We start from the raw sequence: 25,878 nt of genomic DNA, 5'->3' as shown, positions 1-25,878 counted from the left end.
GTTTACATGAGCAATTTGTTATAAACTTATGCAATCAATGAAAATATACCTCTGGCATGATTTGCACTAGAACAATAGTGGAATCAAGGTAAACTTGCTTGTTCCTGGCATTTAGTGTGGCTATGAATAGTAAGGAACTATTTTAATCATAATAAAAGCTAAAATACCTCATGTGGATGCTTTCTAAGCTTAGACACGTCTTAAAATACAGGATCTAGTATTTCAAATGACATTGTAGATGGCAGTGGGCATGTTATTCTGTGGTGTATGTCCAAGGCATTTTGCTGCAAATTTTAGTTATCCCTGCATGAACTAATGCCAGGATTTTTGTTAAAATTGTTGTAAAGGCCTCCTTGTGTGCAGTCATCATACTATGACTCTATATTATATTCCTAACGAAGGTCAGCAGCTCTGCTTGCATTATGACTGAGTTGGCAATTTGGATTTTGATATCCATTATGAAAATACACAACTTCTTAGGTAGATGAGGTAGCCTGCAAGAAGAGACTTTTAATAGGTAGATTGGACAATGTCAGTGCCATTGATATGTGTTTAATAAAGGCTAACTCTTGATTGGAATTTTTGAGATTGTTGATTAGTGGTTTTCATTCCTGTTTGCTGATTGAAAAGGTTTTAAAATGTTCAGTTGTGATTTGTGAGGATAAATCCGCCAGTCAAGTGAAAATATGACACAGGAACTTTCATGTAAAACAAAAACTGTATAGATACAATGTACGCTCCATGTAAGACTCCTGTATATGGCTCTAATTATATCTGCCTGACATACTTCCATAAAATGAAAATTGAGCCTATTATGTTTATTCCTGAAGTGAGTGGAGAGCAAAGATTAGTTTTGGCGTCAGCCTTGAACTCATTTTCAATACTTGATAGTCAGTGGTTGCCTCAGTCAGTGGGACTTGCATCAGGTTACTCAATTGCTGAAATAGGAATTTTTAATAAATTTATAAGATTAAGAAAGACACAATTAGGACTTATCATAGTTTATGACTGTGCATGAGTGGTAATGTCAAGGTGAAAAGGGGAAGTACACGTTAAATCTACAGATTCTGTATGAGAGTTGTAGTGATTTAATTCCATTTTAAATTCTAACTCTAACTGCTGCAAGTGGTGAGGAGTGATTTATGCATTTCAACTACATATAAACATTAATTTGTTACATCAGTAACTTGAAGATTTTTCATCAAGTGCTAATCCGTTTCCTGCTCTATTTCCCAAGGCTTAACTGCCTTTCAAATGTGCACACATTGGTAACAGTAAATAGTAAATAGTCAACCAAATTTCAAACCTCAGGTGAGTAATTCTGGTTCGCTGACCATTCAAACCTGTCTGCTGTCAAACAAAGGAAAAGATGATGTTTTTTGATTTTCATTCATGGGATCTCTACATTACAGACTGAACCAGCACTTATTGCCCTTGATCTAAGTGGTTTGCTCGAACCATTTCAGAAGGTTGTTAAGAGTCAAGCTCATTGCTATGCATTTAGAATTATACATAGACCAGATCAAGTAAGCGTAACAGATTCTCTTCCCTAAAGGGACAATAGTAAACCAGATTTTTGTTCTCCAGCTCTCAATTCCAGATTTTATTTTTTGCTATCAAATTCAAATTTCGGCAATGGCTATGGTGGGATTTGAACCCATGTCCCAAAATCATTACTAGTCAAATTACCAGTACACCTATGCTTCACCCTGTCAATCTGCAGGGGAAGCTTTTCATAAATAGTCATCAGACAGAACAGTAAATGTCATCCCACATTTATGACCAGACTGTGAAGAAGTTTAATCATTTTATCAAACCAGGAAAGCTAAACGGTGTTAGCACATTCTTTAAGCATGCCCTGCACAGAACGTGTCTGCTATTTATAGTAATCTCCTCCTTATAATCTGTTGGAACACATTAAGTGCTAGTCATCAATGCCATTAAAGAGGTATGCTTTATATCTGCAGCTACCTTCTGGAGTCATTCATTCATGTATATCCTCATGTATAGTCACCTTGCAAAACGTTTTGCATGGAATGTTCTTGCTTATTGTAGGTTTCTGTTATTCCTTTCGCACATTATATATTCTATGATGACTGCTTGACCCTTACAGTAGTAACTCACAATTCCTTGTATTTGTTTTGAATGAAATGACAACCTCAAAATTCCAAGGGATTTGCTAAATCAAAAATAATGTTTTGATGCACCCCAAAACACCTCACTCCCTTTAGGGAAGAAAGTGCTCTGAAAGCTGTATAAAAAAGGGCCAAAGAAGGCATCAGAGATGGCTTTTTATGTAATGCAGTTTGTACTGGAAAGTGTTAACTAATATCACAAGATAAATTCATTCATTAGGATATAAGGGACTGTTCCTCGGTGTTCCAGCAGTTGTTCTACTGCTAAAGTCTATGTAGCTAAACAATGATGTGTACTTACTCTTACATCTGGCATGAAGTCTCACAAGAGACCATCATATACTTTAGATGCAATTTTACTATCTATTAGACACTATGTAATCAATATATCCTCTTCAGCTGAAGACTTTGTGTGAACATCCTTCCCCACTTAGCATCAGAATCTTAGTCTAATACTAATGAGAAGCATTGATGGCAGTGTATCCACTCAATGCATCTCACACAACCAAAACATATAGCACACTAACAACAGGGCAGATTTCATCCATGGTGTCAGCAGGTGTGCACCACTGTTTCTTACAATACACCAGCAGTGGTGGTCTGCAAAAGAAGTATTCAGTTCCAAGAAAACAGTATCTGTCAGAGGAGAAGAAAAAGGATCAAGCCAGAAAACTGAGAATGTATCTTTAAGACTTTAGCAACTTAAAAGCATCCAAAACCAGTCAGGTTCTGTGAAAGCAGCACCCAGTAGTTAAAGATATTGGAGACACAATAGCAGTACTAAGCATGCCTGCTGAAGCTCAAATAGTGCAAAGTACTGTTAAGGTTTGTGTAAATTACAAAGTATTGCACTGTAGCTACAAAGACACAAGTCTGGATCCCTAAATTCAGGATAAGGCAGAATGTATTGGATACCCAAAGCAAATTTACTCCCTTTGAAGAAAAGTGAAAATTTTACACGAAAGAAAACAAGGTTTTAGGGTGAGAAGAAGATATAAATCACAATAATTAGTAAACCATGTTTACAATTGCTAGGAAGAGCTGCAAAGAAATCTTTTAGAAAGTACACTCATTAAGAAAATCATTAAACTGGTAGTATAGCACAAGTAGCTAGAGTGAAAAGTTAAAGGTAAATGAAGATGATTTATTAAACATTATAATTTTGAAACAAAATATTGACTTAAAGATTCAAAAGCAGCACCACGCTGTTATTAAGTTTAAAACAGTGCAATCTCATGGACAAAAAAGGTAGAAACATCAAACAGTAAAACAGCTGCATTTACAGAAAATTTTAAAATAAATTATTCAAACAGCTTTCAAGTAAGTCATTTAAACAAGAGAAATAACAACAGTTAAATATAATGATAATGGAGGAAGATGTCCACTCCCCAGAAGATTTAAATTCACAGATTTAAGAGATGGTGATGCCCATCTGTGATCTGTGATCTCATTTAGGGAATTAAACTATCTGGAAGATGCAATTCATTAGACGCAGAATTGTTTCAGACCTATAGAAATAACCCAGAGGAGAACAAGTGTACATGACAGCACAGTGGCACAGTAGCTAGCACTGCTGCCTCACAGCACCAGAGACCTGGGTTCAATTCCCGCCTCAGGTGACTGACTGTGTGGAGTTTGCACATTCTCCCTGTGTCTGTGTGGGTTTCCTCCCACAGTCCAAAGATGTGTGGGTCAGGTGAATTGGCCATGCTAAATTGCCTGTAGTGTTAGGTTAGGGGTATGGGTGGGTTGTGCTTTGTTGGTTGGTGTGGACTTGTTGGGCCGAAGGCCTGTTTCCACACTGTTTTTGATAAATACATTTAAAATCAATTGTATAATTTAGTGAACAGGTTGTAATAAAAGAATATAGCTTCCAAGAGAACTTTTGACAAGCAACACAAACCTAAAACAAAAGAGAAGGAACAGCTCAGCACTTAAGCACAAAAGTCCAATTAATATTATTTGCTCTCAACAACTCTGAAACAGATCTGTTTGAATTTTGAAGAGATCTGACAAAGTCCCCTTTTCTTTAAGAGAAAAAGGTTTGTATAATGGATATTTTAATATTGTATTCTCATTGTTACACAGTGAGAACCTCAGTAATCATTCTGCAAAGGCACTCCTTTTGGCCAAGCCATCCAATAGCTGATAACCTGTACCTATCCACATAAGCTTAGAAATTTGTACTTTCTCCAGCATCTGCTTTTAAAATGGCTATATCAATCCTAAGGCTTTTCTCATTAGGCATTTTGTAGACAGATTATCAATGTTATTGGCAGTTCAATGGTCTCTGTCCACAGCCTCTGCTGAGATGATCCTTTTGCTTGTCAGGACTGACTGTACTTTGCTCTCCTTCTTCAGGTCCTTTTCACTCTTTCACAGGAAGCACAGAATAATGTATTCACAAATGATAAAGTCTGTGTCTTAGTTGTTGAAACAACAACTTACAGTAATTGGTGAGGGAAGACAAACTGACTTTCTTTTTTTCTGAACTGATCCTGCTTTTGGCCTCTGTCCTCTCCAGCTGTCTTTTTCTGGGTTGGACATCTGCTTAGTCTACACAGAACATAGAACAGTATAGCACAGCACAGGGCCTTTGACCCATGATGTTGTCAGATACTTATCTTAATATAAGATCAACCTAACCTACACATCCCTCAATTTACTGCTGTCCATGTGCTTGTCCAGCAGTCGCTTAAACGTCATTAAAGTATTTGACTACTACCACCGCTGGCAGTACATTCCATGCACACACCACTCTCTGCATAAAGAACCTACCTCTGACATCTCCCCTATATCTTCCTCCAATCACCTTAAAACTTTGTCCCCTCGTGACAGCCATTTCTGCCCTGGAGAAACATCTCTGGCTATCTACTCTATGTATGCCTCTCATTACCTTGTTCACCTTTATCAGGTCATCTCTCTTCCTGCTTCTCTCCAGTGTGAAAAGACCTAGCTCACTCAACCTCTCTTCATAAGACAAGCCCTCCAATCCAGGCAGCATCATAGTAAACCTCCTCTGCACACTCTCTAAAGCATCTATATCCTTCCTATAATGAGATGAGCAGAACTGGACACAATATTCCAAGTGTGATCTAACCAGGATTTTATAGAGCTGCAGCAAAACCTGCAGCTCTTAAACTCAATCCCCCATTACTGAAAGCCAAAACACTATATGCCTCTCAACTTGAGTGGCAACTTTGCGGGATCTATGTACATGGACCCCAAGATCCCACTGTTCCTCCACACTGCCAAGAATCCTGTCTTTAATCTTGTATTCAGCTTTCAAATTCAATCTTCTAAAATGAATCATTTCACATTTTTCCAGGTTGAACTCCATCTGCCACTTCTCAACCCAGCCCTGCATCCTGTCAATGTCTTGTGGAAGCCTGCAACAACCGTTGACACTAACTACAACACCATCTTTGTGTCATTGACAAACTTACTAACCCATCCTTCTACATCTTCATCCAAGTCATTAATACAAACTACAAAGAGCAGAGATCCAAGAACAGATCCCTGTGGGACACCGCTGGTCACCGACCTACAGGCAGAATAGTTTTCATTCACTACCATTCATTGTCTTTTTTCAGCCAGCCAATTCTATAGCCAGACAGCCATATTTCCCTGTATCCCATACCTCCTAACTTTCTGAATGAGCCTACCATGGGGAACCTTAACAAATTCCTTATTGAAATCCATATACAACATATTCATTGCTTGACCTTCATCAACGTGCCTCATCACATCCTCAAAGAACTTAATGAGGCTTGTAGAGCATGACCTGCCCCTCACAAAACCATACTGACTATCTTTAATCAAACTATGTTTTGCCAAATAGTCATAAATCCTTTCTCTCAGAATCCTTTCCAGCACCTTGCTCACCACAGATGTAAGATTGACTGGTCTGTAGTTTCCAGGAATTTCCCTATGCCCTTTCTTGAACAGAAGAAGAGCATTTGCCTCCCTCCAATCATCTGGTGCGATTCTCGTGGAGAGTGAAGATGCAAGATTTTCTTCAGAAGCGCAGAAATCTCATTCCTCACTTCCTGTGGTAACTTTAGATATATCTGGTCCCAGCCTGGGAACTTATCTATCTTGACGCTTCCCAAAATTTTCCAGCATTTTGACTTTCTTAATATCAATCTGTTCAAGCTATTAACCTGGTCCACGGTGTTCTCACTGTCAACAAGGTCCCTCTCTCTTGTGAATACTGAAGCAAAAACTCATTTGGGGCCTACCCTACCTCTTCAGACTCCAGTCTCAAGTTCCCTTCACTATCCCTGATTGACCCAACCCTGTCTCTGATCATTCATCACGTAAGTGTAGAACGCCTTTTGGTTTTTCCAGATCTTTCCCACAAAGGCTTTTTTCATGCCCCTTCTGAGCTCTCCTCAGTCCATTTTTGAGTTCTTTCTTAGCTATCCTGTAATCCTCTAAAGCTGTGCCAGATCCTTGCTTCCTCAGCCTTAAGTAAACTTCCTTCTTCCTCTAGACAAGAAGCTCCTCCTCTCTTGTCATCCAAGGCTCCTTCACCTTACCATTCCTTGTCTGTCTCAGTGGGACAAAGTTATCCAATACTTGCAAAAAAATGCTCCTTAAATAGCCTCCACATTTCTGTTGTGCATTTCCCATAGAACAATTATTCCCAATTTATACTCCACAGCTCCTGTCTAATAGCAACATAATTTCTCCTCCCCCAATTAAATATTTTCCCATACTGTCTGTTCCTATCTCTCTCCATAGCTATGGTAAACATGAGGCAGTTGTGGTCACTCACCGAAATGCTTTCCCAATGAGAGATCTGAAAGCTGACCTGGCTCATTGCCTAGCACCATAGTCGGCCTATTACATATTGAGTCAGGAATCCTTTGTGGACACACCTGACAAAATCAGCTCCATCCAGACCATCTGCATGAAGGAGTTTCCAATCAAGATTGGGGAAGTTGAAGTCACCCATAACAACAACTCTGTTACATCTGCACCTTTCCAAGATCTGCTGCCCAATCTGTTCTTCTGTCTCTCTGCTGCTATTGGAGGGTCTACAGAAAATGCCCAAAAAACGTGTCCACTCTTTTCCTGTTACTGACTTCCACCTAGTAGACAAACCCTCCTCAACAACCGTCTTTTCTGCAGCTAAGATGCACTCTTTAATTAACAATGCTATGCCCCTCCTCTTTTGCCCTCCTCCCTATTCTTTTGTACAAGATCTAAAGCCTGGAACATCCAGCAACTATTCCTACCCCTGGGAAATCCATGTCTCCATTATGGCCACAAAATTGTAGTCCCAAGTACTATTCCAAGAAACATTTCAGTCATTAACCACAAAGATATTTTGTCAAGTCATTTCGCTTCAATCATGTGATTTGTTGGATATCTTGTTTTGGCCCAATGCTAAAAATTATTAACTTTTTAACCTTTTTTTCAGAAAGGCACCTTCAAAAAACTTTAAACCAAAACCCTTTAGAATCCAAGCTCCATAATAATAAAAATAATAATTACCAATCTTTATCAAATGGGGTAAAATCTCCACTGGTTGGAGTCATATCAAGCACAAAGGAAGATTTAACAATTGTTAGAGATCAATCATCTCATGCCAAGCACATCAAGATAGGAGTTCCCAAACACAGTGTCCTAGACCAGACAACTTCAGCTGCCTCTTCAATCTCCTTGTCTCCATTATTAGGTGAGAAATGAGGATGTTTACTGATGATTCCACAAAATTCCACACTCCTTGGATAGTAAAGCAATCCTTGCCCGTTAACAACAGATATGGTATCCTATCCACCATGTTAAACAACTATTCTGTCCACTGCAGCACACAGTGACAGTGGTATCCACTATCTACTGGATTGCGCAGTTCACCAAAGCTCTTTCAGCAGCACATTCCAATCCTGTGACCTCTGGCAGCTAGAAGGACAAGAGCAGCAGATACATGGTAATACCAAAGCTTGCAAATTCCCATCCAAGTCACACACCATCCTGACTTGATTCCTTCACAGTCACTGGATCAAAATCTTTTCCTAACAGCACTGAGATTGTACCAACACCAAATGGAGTGCAACAAGGTTACTTGTCAACACCTCTCAGAAGCAATTAAGGATGGATGATAAATGCTGGCCTAAGCAGCAATGTCCATATTCAATGAATGAATACATTTTTAAAAAAGTGCCACAGAGACTCATACATTCTAAACGGAAGCAAAATCAACAACAAAGGTATAGCGGGAGAATTGGATAAAGTTGTTTGGGCAAATGCACTGAACAGTATGGTTGCAAACAATGGGAAACATTGAATGGTAGCATTGAAATATTGAAACTCAGGAAAATAAGAAAAGAAAGGATTATAAGTTTCAAAGAATAATAGCAAGTCAGAAGTTTGAGTATGTTTTGGAAAACAGTTAAGGGCCACCAAAAATTTGATAAAATGCAAAGAAAAAACTGAAATATGGAAACAAACTAGACAGGAATGTAAATGCAGTTTGTAAGAACAAATATATAAAAAGAGAGTAACTCAAAGCAAGATAGATCCTTAGAAATAGAGACAGGATGATTTTTATGGGGAATGAAGAATCCTTCAGAAGAAATTTTGAAGATGAATCACACTGGACTTGAAAAATTAACTGTTTCCCTCCGGCATGTTGTGCTTTTATTCCAAATCCCCTGGGGCCTAATGGCCTGAATTTGAGAGTTTTAAAAGGATAGCTGCAGAAATTATGGATGCTGGTTGTTATTTTCCAAAATTCTGTAGATTCTGGGAGTAAGTTGGAAGCTAACAATTGGGATAATGCTATTCAAGAAAGAAGGGAGAAAGAAAGCACAGAACTACAGATCAATTACCTGACACTACTCAGAGTCATTGAGGTCCACAGCATGGAAACAGGCCCTTTGGTTCAACTTGCCAATGCTGTCCAGTTTTCATAATTAAACTAGTCTCTATTTGCCTGGGTTGGTCCATATCTCTCCATACTTATCCCATGCATGTACCTGTCTAATTTGTATCTGTTGAATCATTGGTAAAGTGCTGATATCTATTATTGAGAAAAAAACTATTATCAAGGGAAATTGGGTTTGAAATATACACAGTCAGGTACATAAAAAGGAAACCAGGGAAATGTTGTGTATCTGGATTTGCAGAAGGCATTAGATAATGCCTTACATAAAAAATTCAATAAAGCAATGAAGGATTGTGGTTTGGAATAATATATTGGCATGGTGAATGATCGACAGGAAGCAATATATACACTTAAATAGGGCTTCACAAATTTGCAAGTTTTGACTATTGAAGTGCTGTAAGGATCTGGAGCATTGGGGCACAATGGGATCAAACAGTTAGGACTGAGATATGGATATATTTATTTACTCAAAAGGTTGCAAATCATTGAAACTCTCTACCTAGAGGTTGTGCTTGGGTCATCACTGAGTACATTTAATGTTTGCCTAAACTGATTTTCAGTCCTTCGGGGAAGTGAGTGATATGGTGAATGGGCAAGCAAATCGAGTTGAAGCCTACAATCTCTCATTGAATTGTGGAGCATGCTCAGTAGATCATTTGGTTTAAGCTGCTCCTATCTCTTACTTTCTTATGACAGAGGACCGAGAGACAATCTATACTTCATACATATTTGATGTTTGCCACAAAACTATCATGTTGGACAGGGTTGAAAGTAATAATCTTTTAAAGAACTGTGCATAGTTGATGTCACAAGGGACTTCCGTGATCTCTGCTTTGAGTATGCAACACTGCAGTGTGCTCAACATAAGGACCTTATATAAGGGAAACTTAAGATATCTGCCACCTCAGCATCTCTGTTTGATTGGCAATATTGTGAAGATGATGTGTGGTGTTGAATTTCCCAATCTTTCATAAAGTAACTGAATTCTTCACTTGTGAACTGAGGGCTTTGTCACTCATGACAATGCTAGTAATGGCTGAAGTGAAATCCTAATTCCTACACTCAATACACTGACCAATAAAGGTAAGTGTACTGAATGCTTTCACCCACCCTGTCTATCTGTGACTCCAATTTCAAGGAACTGTGTTCTTGCATCCCTAGGTCTCTTTGTTCAGCAACACGTCCCAGGGCTCTACCAAAACGTGTATAAGACCTGCCCTGATTTGCCTGACCATAATGCAACACCTCACATTTAATAAATTAAACTCCATATGCCACTCCTCAGCCCATTGATCCATCTGATCAAGGTCCCATTGTACTCTGAGATAATCTTCTTTGCTGTCGACTACACCACCAATTTAGCTGTCATCTGCAAACTTACCAACCATGCCTCCTAAGTTCACATCCAGGTCGTTCATGAAAATTACAAAAAGCAGTGAGCCCAGCACTGATCCTTGTGGCACACCGCTGGTCACAGGCTTCCAGTCCATAAAGCAACGCTCCACCACCCTCTAACTACTTCTTCAAGATGCTTTTGTGTTCAATTGGCTCGTGCCCCCTGGATCCCACGTGATCTAACCTTCCAACCAATCTAAACTCTGTCATTGTTCATGGTAGAATTCCTAATTTTGCCTCATATCCCCAGTCACTAGAACAGGAGCTGATAGGTGAAAAACTGCAGCCATTTTCTCTTCAGCAGTGCTCTCCTTGGGAACTGCATTTTTTGCTTCATCGGTGTCAGCTCACAACTCTTTGGTCAGTCTTGCTGGTGCTACATTGTGGGGACATTAGTATTTATGTTTTAGTATTTCAGCGCTGGGGTTGCCATCACTATTTGTTTGATTTTAGTGCATGTTGCTTCTTGTTCTGTGCCCAATATCACTTGGGCATGGTTGGCCAATTTTTCAGCTCTGGACACTCTCCTTCCTGACACCATTTCTTGAATATACAACAAGAGGACTTTATTGAAGTGATGCTTGAGATGTATGCCTACAGAGAATGTGCCCCATGGTGAAGGTCACCTGACTACGACAGACTAATCAGACATTTGAACATGATGGCATTTCAATCCAAACAACCTCATTGTGTCAGAGGCCATGCTAACAAAATGTCAATTATTAGTGGCAGGGCAGTAATGTGCACACAAGATGGTTATTTTTTCAAAACAGCTGCACACATAGACCCTCCAACCAATTCCTAATGGGATGAGTCCTGTGTAGTGTAAAATCAAAGGGACATTCAAAAACAGGTTCACCTCAAGACTTACTTTCTACAGAGGGACAGCAATCTTAAATACATAATGCTCCAAGTGTTAACACATTGTAACACCTCACACGTGTTTGCATCATGGAGTTGCATGCACTTTATTTCTAATTATTGTGGTAATAATTACTTTGGACCATAATGTACTTGCTTCTTAAAATGATTAAAATGTATCGTGTTTGAACAGTGAACATTATCCAGAGTTTTGTTTGTGCCCATATAAAAGAGAACAAACTATGGTTGTTAGTTGTGAAGGTGCTTGCTGAAATATGCATTTCTATGTAAGTGCCTATTAAAGCACCTACAAATTGATCTTAGTTCTATTCTTCATCACACAGCTTTCGAGATGACAACACTTGCAAATTTTCCTGGAAGAGTCTGTAAGCTGCTTGATGTGAGTAGGATCTTTGTTTGTTGTGCATTGATAAGGGCCTGCAGCTTTATTTCAAAAATACACGTTATTCATAAAATATTTTGATAATCTGTACAATTGGTCATGCCATACATCCGTAAACATTCCATTTCTTGGTATACAGAAACAGAGTAATCATTCATATATACAGGTCTGTACGATTACGTATTAAGCTGAGGCGTGGGCCCCCTGTTCTTCTTAGTCAGGCAGATGTTACACGGTGGTCTTTCCTCACCGCGCCTTGGTGGCAGCTGCCCCAAGCTTCAGTGCGTCTCTCAACACGTAGTCCTGGACCTTGGAATGTGCCAGTCTGCAACACTCAGTCGGGGTCAGCTCCTTCAGCTGGAAGATCAACAGGTTTCGGACCGCCCAGAGAGCATCCTTCACCGAGTTGATGATCCTCCAGGCACAGTTGATGTTTGTCTCGGTGTGCGTCCCGGAGAACAGACTGTAGAGCACGGAGTCCTGCGTCACGGCACTGCTCGGGACGAACCTTGACAAACACCATTGCATTCCTCTCCGGACTTCTTCTGCATAGGCACATTCCAGAAGGAGGTGTGTGACAGTCTCGTCCCCCCCCCGTAGCTGCTTCGAGGACAGCGTGCGGTGCGGCTGAAAGTCCGGGCGTGCGTAAAGGATCTCACAGGCAGAGCCCTTCTCACCACCAGCCAAGCCATGTCTTGGTGCTTGTTGGAAAATTCTGGCGATGAGGCATTCTGCCAAATGACTTTGACAGTCTGCTCAGGGAACTGCTCGATAGGATCCGCCCTCTCCTTTTCCCGGAAGTGCTAACCACTTCCTTTGGACTTGTGGTCAAAGGTGTTTTTCTTCATAAACTTCTTCACGAAGGACAGCTGTTACAGAACGGTCCAACTACTCGGAGCGTTCTGCAGCAGCGAGGCCAGGCCCATCCTTCGCAACACCGGGGAAAGGTAGAACCTCAGTACATAGTGATACTTGGTGTTTGCGTACCGGGGATCCATGCACAGTTTGATGCAGCCACCCACAAAGGTGGCCATCAGGTTGAGGGTGGCAATGGGTGTATTTTTGTCCCCATTGCCCAGATATTAATACATCGAATCCCTTCGGACCCGGTCCATCTTTGACCTCCATATAAATTGGAAGATGGCCCGGGTGACTGCAGTGGCACAGGTTCTGGGAATAGGCCAGACCTGTGCCTTGTCTGGCCTACAGCAATGACAGTGGCTCTCACCTGACGACCAGGTTTTTCCTGTGATGGACAGCGACTGTAGCTTACATCTGCCCAGTTTCTGCCTCACTTTGCTGATACGCTCCTCCCAAGACTTGGCCCACGCCCCACCCCCCCGAAACAAATACCCAGCACCTTCAGGTGGTCGATCCTGATGAAGGGGATCGAGGATTGGTCGGCCCAGTTCTCGAAGAACATGGCCTCATTCTTGCCTCAGTTTACCTTGGCTCCCGAGGCCCGTTCGAACTGGTCACATATGCACATGAGTCTGCACACGGACAGCGGATCCGAGCAGAAAACAGCGACATCATCCATCTACAGGGAGACCTTAACCTGCAGGCCCCCGCTGCTGGGAATAGTCACCCCAGTCAGGCTCGCATCCTTCCTAATGGACTCGGCAAATAGCTCTATGCAGTTCACAAGCAAGGCAGGAGAGAGAGGACAGACCTTTTTTTAATTTCAAAAATATACTTTATTCATAAAATACTTTGATGATCTATACAACTGGATATGCCATACATATGTAAACATTCCATTTGTTTGCATACCGAAACAGAGTAATCATTCCTATTTACAGGTCTGTCCGATTACATTTTTAGCTGAGGCGTCAGCAGAGCCCAAATGGCTGCACGGGCCCCCTGTTCTTTAGGCAGGCAGACGTTACACAGTGAGTTTTCCCACCCCACCTTGATGGCAGCTGCCCCAAGCTTTATCGCATCCCTCAACACGTAGTCCTGGACCTTGGAATGTGTCAGTCTGCAATACTCAGTCGGGATCAACTCCTTCAGCTGGAAGATCAACAGATTTCGGACCGCCCAGAGAGAGTCCTTCATTGAGTTGATGATCCTCCAGGCGCAGTTGATGTTCGTCTTGGTGTGCATCCCGGGGAACAAGCCATAGAGCACGGAGTCCAGCGTCACGCTGCTGCTCGGGATGAACCTCGACAAACACCACTGCATTCCTCTCCAGACTTCTTCTGCATAGGCACATTCCAGAAGGAGGTGTGTGACAGTCTCATGCCCCCTGCAGCCGCTTCAAGCGCAGCGTGTGGTGCAGCTGAGAGTCCGGGCATGCATAAAGGATCTCACAGGCGGAGCCCTTCTCATCCCCAGCCAAGCCATATCTTGATGTTTGTTGGAAAGTTCTGGCGATGAAGCATTCTGCCGAATGGCTTTGACAGTCTGCTCAGGGAACCGCTCGATAGGATCTGCCCTCTCCTTTTCCCGAAGGGTCTCAAGGACATTACGTGCTGACCTCTTCCTGATGGACTTGTGGTCAAAAGTGTCTTTCTTCATAAACTTCTCCATGAAGGACAGGTGATACGGAAGATGATTAGGGGTTTAGATAGGGTTGACCATGAGAACCTTTTTCCACGTATGGACTCAGATATTACGAGGGGGCATAGCTTTAAATTAAGGGGTGGTAGGTATAGGACTGATGTTAGGGGTAGATTCTTTACTCAGCAAGTCGTGAGTTCATGGAATGCCCTGCAAGTAACAGTGGTGGACTCTCCCTCTTTATGGGCATTTAAACGGGCATTGGATAGGCATATGGAGGATAGTGGGCTAGTGTAGGTTAGGTGGGCTTGGATTGGTGCAACATCGAGGGCGGAAGGGCCTGTACTGCGCTGTATTTTTCTATGTTCTATGTTCAATGGAACGGTCCAACTACTTGGAGTGTTCCGCAGCAGCAAGGCCAGGCCCATCCTTCGCAACACCAGGGACAGGTAGAACCTCAGTACGTAGTGATACTTGGTGTTTGCGTACCGGGGATCCACGCACAACTTGATGTAGCCACCCACAAAGGTGGCCATCAGGTTGAGGGTGGCAATGGGTGTATTTTTCCCCCGTTGCCCAGATCTGTGTACAGCAAGCAGACCTGTCTGAGTGGGAAGAGGGTATAAACTGAAATTCATACAATGGCCAGCTAGAGAGGAGCTCCTAGGTGAAGGTCTTCTATACTGTAATGGTGACTGCTCATCTGAAGTACTTCATTGGCTGTAAAACATTTTAGGACATCCAGATGTTATGAATGGTACTACATAAATGCAAGTTCCACCTTTCCTTTCCAGTTTGCAATCTACTGCCACATAAGGCTAGTGTTCATCCATTTTGTTTCCAGAAGCTTTCAAGTTCTCCAAAATGTTCATAAGTTATTGTTCTTTTGAAAGCCACACATTAAGGAACCTCAACTCTGTTCTAAGAACTTCTGATTGTGATTGAGAGAATGCCTACATTAACTCATGTGTAAGACTGTCATAGAACAAATTGACTTTAGCAACAGAATACCTAAATGCACTTTTGCTCAATGTATTTTTCCATTAAATTCTTGGCAGTTACAATGATGTCTAAGGCCACCCTAGTGAAATGAAGCCGACTCACTTGATTGTTACTTAAGAAGAGCCAAGATGTATTTTACCTTACTCTTTACCCTTCCCAGGATTTGCTTATAACTATCTTCCTAGACATGCCAGAGGGTTAGTATCGAGACTAGGTCTTTTAGTTAAAGTGAACTGTGTTTGAACTATGTATTCATCATCAACTATAAACTTCACATCATTCCTGTCTCTTACAGCTGGTTGATGTGAGCCCAACAATATTGAACTTGTAGTTACTGGGGGACAAAGTAAATCCAATTTGATTTCTACTGTATCCAAGAAATCCTGTTCAATTTGGGTTTTCTTCATCAAGTGACCTTTTAAGTATTCAAAGTGTTTAAATTGTTGAACAAAGAAGGTAAAGCAAGGGTAAGTTTAGTGTAGCTAAAATACACTTTATTCATTGGAGATTAAATTTAAATGCCCTTTTTTGTTTCACTAAACTCTTTGTTGTAGCAGAATACATGGCCTTAAGAGGAATGTGGATATACCTATGACATATTGGAATATAAATGCTAACATAATGAGTTGGCTGAGAAAGGCCAAGTTGTTACTTAGCTCCTGAGTGGTTTGTCCAAATGATCTGGTCAGACTGACAAGTTCATTCACTGGATGTATATTAAATTGGACCAAATGTGCATTCAATTGCCTCGGAATGTAGGCTTCTTTTTTTGCTTTACTTAACTGGGCACTTTATCACAAGAAAGGTAGAGCTCCATCTTATTCTAATTGCCCGTATCAGATGATCTGGCAGCTTGTGTTCTCTTGGGAAGTGTTTGAGCTGCTCTGAGATTTCCATGGAACAATGAAATATAGTACCCACAGATGTTATGAATAATGGCAAGGATATTGGCCACTGATTTTCTGGTTGCCCAGAGTATTGTACAGAGTTAAATATAAAGCAGCATGTTTCACTTGTAACTATGTTTTTTTCTTTATTTAAAACATGCTGGTATGTTAGTGAAAGTCAGTCCTCGCAATTCACACATAGGAATCCATGTATTCTCCCAGCAAAAGTTCAGGGATGGTGACTTATATTGGCTGGTGTTTACAAAACAGAGACAATTGGTACTCACCATTATATAGGAATAATATTCAAATTGTATCTTTGAAAACTTAATTCACAATTTTTAAAAATAATGTGAATGTTATTGTCAAAAATGGCCAATAATTTGATTTAAATTGACATAATCCTATTTACAGACTATATGGAAGATGTATTTTCAAAACTTAAATGACAAAGTATAGGAACAATTTTTTTCCCAACTTAATACTCATTTATTTTATTCCAAATATTTTTGCATACAAACAGAGTTGTTTCTGGAAGCATTAAGCAAACTTTGCTGGAAATGACAAAAGAAACATTTTCCAAGAAGCCAGTTATAAACTAGTTTTTCCTCATTAAAGAGAGGAATGCCCATATCTTCATCAGACCACTGTGAGTGATCAGGATAAAAGCCATGAACACTACTGAGAAATGCGGCCTACAACATTTAGGTAATTGTTCATAATGGATGTTATCAATACAAAAGACTTAATATGGACCCTATCACTTGCCTTTCTGATTGGAATCTGATCCAGGATCCAGAGCAGCAGTAAAAAGGTAAAGGTACTATAGTTCCAGAGGACTATGGGGCTGGTCTCTCAAGAAACAAAGATGGGGGGACTGCTGGTGGTTTGACCTGAAGTTCACAATGTCTCAGGTGAGGAGTGAGGTTGAGAAGGCAGTACCTTCATGGTAATCACAGTGAAACTGTGCTGGTGGCATCAATCTGCATTGCAAACTAGCCATCCAATCAAACATTCGCCACTTTACAAAGGTCAATATATGCTTCCATTGGATGACCTACCTATAGGTGTCACTGCAGTTGAGAGTATACTGCTAAATGGTCTGATAATGACCACTACAAATCTAGCATTTCCAGATCAAGTCAAAATATAGGAAGGAACCTCTTCTTTATGTTTACATGTTCATGAAACTAACATCCATATTTTTTAAATGAATCAATTAAGGTTAAGAATATTGAGGTACAAGGCATTACTTAGATGATTATTTGAGCATGCACAAAATGATATTCAACATATTGATTTAAATTTGTTAAATTCCCCTTGAAACTTTTTTTTGCTGCAGGCCCCTTTAAGGGCTAGTTCTTTAGTTAATTAGCTAATTTAGTCTGTTCGATTTTATTGGTAAAACTCAAAAGAGTATAAAGTGACACTTACTATCACTGGTGTTTGGCTTTTGAGTTAAGAGCGATACATTGATAATATTTCATTTATGAATAAGTCTAAAACTGAGTTAAGTTTGATTTCTGGTTTCTTCCCTCACCAAATAACTTTCAGAGGTTTGGCACATTTTAAAATGCAGGGAAGAATTATTTGGTAGATTATAAAATATTCAATACCCTCCACATCTGATACAAACCCTGAAGTTATCTTGGTTTTCCTACTTCTGAAGATTTTGCACTTCTCCCTCATTTGATGATTAGTCTCCTTTGAACTAACGTGTAAGCACTATTGTGGATTAATTCTAACTGTGTTAGAGATTGTTTACATCATCACAGAAAGTGATGCCATGTCTCATAAATTTGCTGTCTCTCCTCTTGCAGCCTCATTAGCTAGGTGAAGTGTTAGCAACTCATTTCGTAATAAAGTGAATGTCTTCTTTAACTCCACAAATTCTGTAGATATTCTGTATTAGCACAAGACACAAATATTACAATTTTCAGGCTGTAAGCTTTCTATCTCTTGTATGTCTTCCATATCTCCTCATCTCGCTTATGCCCAGTGCATCCCCTAACCACCTGCCACTCTTTAAGTCCACTTACCTCCTCTCCACCCTGTCTTTTCTCACATTCCTATTTTCTTTCCTTGTAATCATTTTGTTTCTCACCTATTCTTCTCCCTCTTAATGCTCACAGCTACATTAGTTGAGATTCATTATACAATTCAAATTGTAGTTCTGTGACATCAGTGTAATTTTGCTGAGGATGACATGGTGCCCATTAAGTGACAAAACTACCTGGTCATGAAGGGTGCAGTAGTACAGGGACATGCATTGTTCTAGCAATCAAGAATACCTCATTGGTCATAAAGCACTTTAGGATTTGTTAAGTTGATGATGAAGGCTGATACATAAATGTAAGTCTTTCTTCTCTCTTTAGATAACTTATGGTCTTGTACTGAGTTTATATTCTGTTTCAGATTACGAGTTATACAATTTACTGGAGATATAAACCCAATGAATGACTTGTCGAATCTTTGATTATCACTATGATTGGAGCAACAAAGCCATTATCAAAGATCAACCTGTGACAAATTATCCCTTATTTAAAAGCCAGAAAAATCAGAATGAACATAAGTATCAACATTACTACATTAACCTCTTCAATAATCATAAATTGACTCATCATACATTCTGTTTTTACTTAGTCCTTTTAGAGTCATAGAGTCGTAGAGATGTACAGCACGGAAACAAACCCTTCAGTCCAACTCGTCCATGCTGACCAGATATCCCAACCTAATCTAGTCCCACCTGCCAGCACCCACCCCATGTCCCTCCAAATCTTTCCTATTCATATACCCATCCACATGCCTTTTAAATATTGCAATTATACCAGCCTCCACCACTTCCATACAGGTACCACCGTCTGCGTGAAAAAGTTGCCCTGTAGGTCTCTTTTATTTTTTCCCCTCTCACCCTAAACCTATGCCCTCTAGTTCTGGACTTCCCCACCACAGAGAGGGGACTTTGTCTATTTATCCTATCCATGCCTCTCATGATTTTATAAACCTCTATAAGGTCACCTCTCAGCCTCTGATGCTCCAGGGAAAAAAGCCCTAGCCTATTCAAATTCTCCCTATAGCTCTAATCCTCCACCCCTGGCAACATCCTTGTAAATCTTTTCTGAATCCTTTCAGGTTTCACAATATCTTTCCGATAGGAAGGAGACCAAATGCACACAATATTCCAACAATGACCTAACCAATGTCCTGTACAGCCGCAACATAACCTCCCAACTCCTGTACTCAATATTCTGACCAATAAAGGAAAGCATACCAAATGCCTTCTTCACTATCCTATCTACCTGCTACTCCACTTTCAAAGAGCTATGAACCTGCACTCCAATATCTCTTTGTTCAGCAACACTCCCTAGGACCTTACCATGAAGTGTATAAGTCCTCCTAAGATTTGCTTTCCCAAAATACAGCTCCTCACATTTATCTAAACTAAACTCCATCTGCTTTTTCTCAACCTATTGGTCCATCTGATTAAGATTCTTAATCTGAGATAACCTTCTTCGCTGTCCACTACATCTCTAATTTTGGTGGGATCTGCAATCTTACTAATTATACCTCTTATGCTCACATCCAAATCATTGATATAAATGATGAAAAGTAGTGGACACAGCACTGATCCTTGTGGCACTCCAATGGTCACAGGCCTCCAGTCTGAAAAACAACCCTCCACCACCACCCTCTCTCTGTCTTCTACCTCTGAGCCAGTTCTGTATCCAAATGGCTAGTTCTCTCTGGATTCCATGAGATCCAGCCTTGCTAACCAGTCTCCCATGGGGAACCTCGTCGAACACCTTACTGAAGTCCACAGCCACCGCTCTGCCCTCATCAATCCTCTTTGTTACTTCTTCAAAAAACTCAATCAAGTTTGTGAGACATGATTTCCCACGCACAAAACCATGTTGAGTATCCCTAATCAGTCCTTACCTTTCCAAATACATGTACATCCTGTCCCTCAGGATTCCCTCCAATAACTTGCCCACCACTGACGTCAGGCTCACTGGTCTGTAATTCCCCGGCTTGTCCTTACCACCTTTCTTAAATAAAAGTAAAACCGTACCCAATCTCCAGTCTTCTGGCACCTCACCTGTGTATATCAATTGAGGGACAACTATTTTAGAACACAAGACAAAATGCATTTTTCAGCATTTTCAACAAAATGTATTCATATCTGAACCAAATGAAACTCTTTTCTGAACTGACCTTTACAATCTAACTAAAATGAGAATATTTCCAATTTGTGGCTCATAATAGCACTCCTGCCAAATATTTTCCCAATCATAAATTTTAATATGCTTGAGTAATGTATTGTTGTTTTACAAAACAGTAAATAAGGAATGTTGAAAGTGTTCAAAGGTTTCCTGTTGCAGGCCTATACAATCTATTACCTTCCATGTTGACTCTCCACATCCACAATTTCCTAACTGAATAAAGAAAGAGAACCCCACATTGTCTCACAGCTCCTTTTCCAGCTTGTAATTCCACCCATTTCCAAGGCAGCTTTTCAAATGTTGATGAGTTTCTAGTCAATGATAAAACTGTGAAGAATGTTAACTGAGGCTGAAATTTTATATTTCAAAGCAATGGATCTCCTTGGAAATACCTCATACACCATCAATGATGTATTCATTAAACATTGAAACACACTTACTCAGTTCAAATGCCTTGTAATGTTTATAAAATTATAAACTTCAAAATAGAAGGCTACAATTGCAAAGTAACTGGTGACACTACATATAATTACATGTTATATGCAGGTGTGAAATGAGAATACAAGTGGATGTACAGAATGATTTTACTTTGAAGAATAATCTATTTTTTAAAGAATAAAGATATCATGAACTTCCTGCGGCCTTTCTAGAATCCCTACAGCGTGAAAAGAGGCCCTTCATTCTAACAAATCCACACCAACCTTTTGAAGAGTATTCCACCCAAACCCATTCCCCTCCGCTATTACTCTCTATTTACCCCTAACTAACACATACCTGAACACTATAAGCAATGTAGCACGGCCAATTCACCTAAACTGCGTATCTTTGGATTATGGGAGGAAATCAGAACACCCGGAGGAAACTCACGCAGACACGGAGAGAATGTGCGAAACTCCACACAGACAGTCACCTGAGGCTGGAATCGAACCCAGGTCCCTAGCACTGGGAGGTAGCAGTGCTAACCGCTGAGCCACCATGCCACCCAAGGCTATAATCTTGGGATATCAAAAATTAAATTCATTCCAATATCGGTTTTTAAATATTCCACTCCTAGAGAGTGGCACAATGGCTCAGTGTTTAGCACTGCTGCCTCAGGTGACTGTCTCTGTGGAGTTTGCATATTCTCTCGGTTCTTCAGGTGCTCCGGTTTCCTCCCACAGTGCAAAGACGTGCAGATTAGGTGGATTGGTTCTGCTAAATTGCCCATAGTGTCCAGGGAGACTAGCTGCATTCATGGGAAATGTAGTGTTATAGGGATAGGGTCGGGAAGTAGGTCTGGGTGGGATGTACTTCAGAGGGTCAGTGTGGATGCAATGTGCCAAGTGGCCTGCTTCCACACTGTAGCGAGTTTATGTTTCTAGTCATCTGGGAGGAAGGGGTGCAATTAAGTTGAGCTCCCTAGATGACATCTGCAGCACTATATTACCCTCACTAACAAATGAGTAATGAACATGATTTTCTCAATTAAGAAAACACTAGTACATGGGAGTGGAAGAGGTTGTTCTTCCATATTTTAAGTATTTCATGTTATGTTGTATGACCAGCAAAGTTCATTGGCTGCCCATAATCCAATTAAAATAGACATTTAAAAATCAAAATACCTGCACTGTTTTTTGATTTACAATTTGATAGATCTCATATGATATTATGATATCTATGCTTATAAACTTATGATATTATGCATTCCATGCTGGTTTTTCCACTTTCTTCCCTCCAATAAACTAAATACAAAACTCTGCTCCCAGTCTATTAACTTGCAGATAGTCTTATTTGCCTTATTTGTTGCCTGTATTGGCTCCCAGTAAAACAATGTCTTGTCTTTAAATTTATCATTTCCCAGTTAATGTTTCCAAATCCCTTCATGGCCTTACTGCTCCCTTTCCTGGTAGTTTCCTGCAAACCCACAACCTTCCGAGATTTCTGTCCTTATCTCATTGTTGTGGTGTGTGGAGCTAAATCGAATCTGCACCTCACCATGGGGTAGGTTTACTGCCACCATTCTGTTCAATTCGAGGGGTCTGCAGGGTGGGAGAGATAAACCACTCACTGTGCTAACTAGAAGAGGCTTACATTTTATCAGCTAGTAACAGATTACAGACATTATAACTGAGACAATGAGGAGGGTCTGGATATTATTCCTTTGAGATCATAAGCTGATCTTCTCACAAGTCCATGTGACAGCATCATAGTGAATGGTGCTTTAAATATTCCTCAGTATTAATTGAGCCTGCTTTGCCATTCAATAAGATCATGGCTGAATTAATTGCTCCACATGTCTACCTTTAGCCTCTTGCTTATAACAATTCTATCTACCTCTGTCTTAAACATTCTCAATTGCTCTGCTTCCACTGATTGTGGAGGACAAGAGTTCAAAAAATTCAAGACCTTCTATGACAATGTGGTTTTTTTCCTCATTTTTGTCTTAATTGCACAAAACCTTCTCAGTCCATAAAACCATAAGGCATAGGAGTGGAAGTAAGGCCATTCGGCCCATCAAGTCCACTCCACCATTTAATCATGGCTGATGAAGGTGGAAATGGAGGGCAGGGCAGCTCAGCTCTGAGCTATTATGAGGCGCTGCTGATAGAGAGAAAAGTTGAGTGTTCATATGGCAACACATGGCACTAAGTGTGGAAAGAAGGATTCTGAAGAAAGTTTAACTCTGCTTTCTCTCCACAGATGCTGGCAGACCTGCTGAGCTTTTCTTGGAATTTCTGTTTTTGTTTTAGATTTCCAGCATTTGCAGGTCGTTTGTTTTTTTTGTTTATTGTTTACCTCACTGCTACATCTCTTCCAGCTATGCCCACCCGAAAGAATTTCTGCTCTTCTCTCCAACAAGATTTCCATTCTAATTTTTTAACTGGTTTACTGTCATTTGCCGTCATTGTTGCTTCTGGTGTTTGGCAAGTTATTTGCCAAATTTGCTTCCACAGCCTCATCACATTCCTCAGTGACTGCCCCTCCTCAGATTCACCTTACGTGGATTCCAACTCATGTTTCATTCTTTGTGTTTTGAATTCATTTAGGATCACAGGTGTCTCTTGAACGTACAATGCTCCTCAGATAGCTGCTCTCAGTACATCCTGAGATCGACACTCAGTGCCTTGCATTGCCATATGCATACTCTTGACCTCTCTCTCTATCAGCAATGCCTTACGGTGCCTTCGAGCTGCCTTTCACCCCAAACTTCCACTTCATCCTTCAGCTCATTTAATATTCTAGCAAGAAATGTTTTCTTTTTACTTCAGGCATTGAGGAACAAATGATACAACAATTTAGAGATACCCTCCAGAACCTTCCTCCCCTTCTCTTCTGTTTGTGTCCATCACCTCTCCTAACCCCACCTCCTATCATGTAGTTACTATCCCTTCTGTTGCCTTCACTCCCATGCCTATTTCTTTGGACAAGAGTCCTCTTCCCCTCCCACAGACCTTTTCATCCACCTACGACACTCTCCCTCCACCTGGACCCCTGTCTCTAGCCTTTCACTTGACCTATTTATTAAGAACTGTCAACATGATATTGATCGCCTCAACTTCTCTGCTCCCCACCTTCTAAAGAAGGGTCACTGGATCCACAATGTTAACTTTGCTTTCTCTCCACAGATGCTGTCAGACCTGCTGAGCTTTTCCAGCAATTTCTATTTTTGTTTCATTTTTTTCCTCATTTTATTTCATTTGCCAAATCTTTGCCTACTCACTTATCAAACTTTCAAAATCTCTTTGTAGAGTCATTATATTCTCTTCACAACTTATTTTCCTGCCTATATTTGTGATACCAACAAGCATAGCAACCAAACATTCTGTCCATTTATCCAAATTATTGATATAAATTGTAAACTATTGAGTCTTATTACATCTTTCCAACAAGAAAATGACAGTTTTGTCTACTGTTTCCTGTTTGTTTGCAAATTGTCTATCCATACTAATGTGTTACCACCACATAATTGGTGTTCATTTTCCACTGCAACAATTGATGTGCCAACTTATCAAATAGCTTCTAGAAATCTAAATACAGCACATTCAAAAGTTCCCCTTTATCCACAGCATATGTTACTTCCTCAAAGAACTCCATTAAATTGGTTAAAATTGATTTTAACAGTTGATTTTGTCTCAACTTTTCTAAGTATGTTGCTATAATATTTTTGAAAATAATTTCTAATATAATCCATATGAAAGCTGTTAAATTAAGTGCCCTGTAGTTTCTTGCTTTCTGCCTTCTTCTCTTTATGAATAAAGAGGTTGCACTTGCTATTTTCCAGTCTATTGGAATATTTCCCAAATTTTGAAAATTTTGGCAAATTAAACCTTTGCATCAACAGTCTCACTAGTCAATTCTTTTAAGACTCTAGCATGAATTCTGTTAGGACCCAGGGACTTGTGACCCATAGTTCCAACAGCTTTCAAAGTTCCATTTCCCTGGAGATTGTAATTTTCTTGAGTGCTCCCCTGTGTTCCATTTCTAAAATGCAACTACGTCTGGATGTTATTAGTCTCCTCTACAGTGAAGACGGATGCACAATACAAAATTACCCACATGAGAACATTATGGACCACTGTGCTGTACATTCATGTTTAGTAAAAATTTGCTTCTGGCTAAAGCTAGATGGGAGAGAGAACAAACAACAAAAAAAAGTAACATTTGGTCTTTGGAGCTGGAACAGAATATTCAATGTTGACCAATTATCAGAATTGAAGATTCATAAAACAAAAATGCAGTTCTCCCAAGTTAATGGTTGAGAAGAAAGTTACAAAATAAATGACTTCAAAATGAAAGCTGAGATCGCTCTTTTGAATGCTTAATATTGACAACGTGAATTTAAAATACTCTTTGTTATGATTCAGCATGACAACACAAGCCATTTTATTTCAAGATTTTCTTCAGTTCCTCACTTGGCAGGTATTGCTTCTGTTCTCACGCATACCTGCATCATTGAAGGGAAAACGTCACTGAGTCACATCAAAGGCGCTGTTTTTTCTACTCCATGCTAATCTTATCATATAATCTTATCGTATCTTGCTTTCTTTCCTGCCTTCTCAGAATCAAAACAAGCATGTAATTGACTAATCAAATGGCTTTCTTCAAAAAAAATTGACTAGAACAACAGAGGCGTTACTAATTTTAACACTAACATGATTACATGTTTCATTTCGATGGCCAAGTAATATTTTTAATCTAACAAATGCATGTTGAATGTTCCCATGCTTTTTTTTTCTCAGCATTATATGGCTAAAGGTTGAAGCACAGAAACTGACATTTTAAAATGATATATTTTAAAAATGTATTTGAAGATGACAACATCTGCACTCGGTATCTGAAAGGAGGGCATTCCCGTCAATTGCATTGTGTCTGGCCCACATTATTCATTTTCAGATTGTACAGATAGCATTGGTCTGGATTTTGGTCACTAAAAATGCTTTTCACACATATTTTCTTTCTTCATAATCTTCAGGCCCCACACGTTTTACATACCCTTATCACCCACTCTTTTTCAGCCTCTCTCATGTCTTGAATATATTTCTGTAGATTCTACAGATTCTTCTCTTTTTCCCCTTTAATCAAATTCTTTCTTGTCCCT

Source organism: Hemiscyllium ocellatum, chromosome 13 (assembly GCF_020745735.1).
Source record: "Hemiscyllium ocellatum isolate sHemOce1 chromosome 13, sHemOce1.pat.X.cur, whole genome shotgun sequence".
Classification (NCBI taxonomy): Eukaryota; Metazoa; Chordata; class Chondrichthyes; order Orectolobiformes; family Hemiscylliidae; genus Hemiscyllium; species Hemiscyllium ocellatum.
Note: the sequence above shows the minus strand (reverse complement) of the source record.